The sequence below is a fragment of the Ailuropoda melanoleuca genome, chromosome 8 (genome assembly GCF_002007445.2).
Source record: "Ailuropoda melanoleuca isolate Jingjing chromosome 8, ASM200744v2, whole genome shotgun sequence".
NCBI classification, from domain to species: domain Eukaryota; kingdom Metazoa; phylum Chordata; class Mammalia; order Carnivora; family Ursidae; genus Ailuropoda; species Ailuropoda melanoleuca.
Genome location: NC_048225.1, coordinates 56,046,650 through 56,048,474, shown reverse-complemented (window position 1 = coordinate 56,048,474; position 1,825 = coordinate 56,046,650).

The following is a 1,825-nucleotide window of genomic DNA, read 5'->3' as shown; positions in this document are numbered from 1 at the left end:
TCCATCTCCAGAATGTTTTCTCTTCCAAAACTGAAAGACTACTTCATTTTCAGAACTTTTTAAGTTCTGGAAGGTGCTTTTTGACCCCTTGGGAGCACTTTTCTTTGCCAAGAAATGGAACGCAGGCTTTTGAGGGAGCCGTTTGATTGTAATTCTGAGAGACGGGGCTGTAAGGGGAGTACCTATCTGCATCGAACCCCAATTAGAGGCCAGCAAGTGCTTTTCGGTATAATCACTCACTCTTTCGGGGCAGGAAGCGCTGACCCTGGTCAGCAGGTCAGGGAGGAGGTGCACGGGGTCTTGCGAGCCACCAGCAGTTGGGGCATCTGAGGAGGGGCACGCAGGAGGACGGGCAGGCCTGGAAGCATGTTCGATGTCAGCCGTGCTGGGGGTGAGCTAGGTTGTTGGAGAGGCGTAGGTTTGGTCCACCCTCCTGGATTTTCCTTAGTTTCTCCTGAGTGTCCAGACCTGCCCCATGTCCACTGTCACTTGGCCCTGGCTGCTAGAGTTCATCTCAGAGACTTCAAGCAACTGGCTCATAATCACTCAGCTCTGGAGGCCCAGCTTGGAATTATTTCTGCAGAGAAACCTTCACCCCTTCCACTGTCTTATCTGCCTTGAATTTATCTCTCTGGGATGACCTCTCACATCGCATCAGGTCCACATTGGGGTTCGTGTGCAGGCCATTACACCTTCTGTCCCCTGCCACTTTCTGGACCTGTCCGGAGTCCGCTAGCCTGGGGGCCCAGACCCTAGGAGAGCCAGATCAGCCCCCTTCATCTCTGCCCTTACCCTGCTTGGGGCCAGGCTCTTCTCCTCCCCCCTGAGTTAATATCTTGATCTCACCATTTACCAGGGTGCGGCTCACATAAGCTTTGTAACAGGTGAACGAATGAAGTTTTTACTAGAGTGTTGAGAGCGTAAAGTGCAAAAGCCTCAGGGACTTTGCACTTGCTGTTTTTGGTGCCTACAATGTTCTGTGCCTTCCCCCTGCCCACGACTGAAGCCATAAACTCCGTAAAAGCAGAGATTTGATCTTTTTTGTTCACTGCTGTATTCTTCTTAGCACCTAGCACAATGCGGGATTGATCATAAGTACTCAGTTAATATTGGCTGGAGGCAAAATGAGTAATATAAATAACCCGGATCACGTGAAATAACTTTGTAAACCGTTTAGAGTTGTGAAAATAATTGCTTCCCCAGACAGTGGTTCCCAGGCCTCCCAGATCCCCTGTTTTACTCTCTCTTAAAAACTGTTATAATTGCCTCTACCCCAAGGGCCAGGCACAGCAACGCCCTCCCCAGCAAGCGTTCCTCTGGATGCCCTACCTGGGGCAGGGGAGCCGGACGATGGAGGAGACAGCTGGGCAGGGCGCAGTTAGTCGGGTGTCTTCCCCACGCAGTGCACTCCCTGGAAGGAGAAGGCCTGCTGCTCAGCCAGCACCAGCCAGGAGCTGCACAAGGACATCTCCCTCCTGTACAACTTCACCTGGGACCACTGCGGCAAGATGGAGCCCGCCTGCAGGCGCCACTTCATCCAGGACAACTGTCTCTACGAGTGCTCACCCAACCTGGGGCCCTGGATCCGGGAGGTACGGGACCAGCCCTCACCCCACCCCAGCGGCCTGCCAGGCAGCTCCGTCAAGGCTGTGGCCGCCCACATCCCCACGCCCCGCTGAGAGGAGCCTTCCGTCCTCCCCTCCCACCCAGGTGAACCAGAGCTGGCGCCGGGAACGTTTCCTGCACGTGCCCCAGTGCAAAGAGGACTGTCAGCGATGGTGGGAGGACTGTCGCACCTCCTACACCTGCAAAGCCAACTGGCACA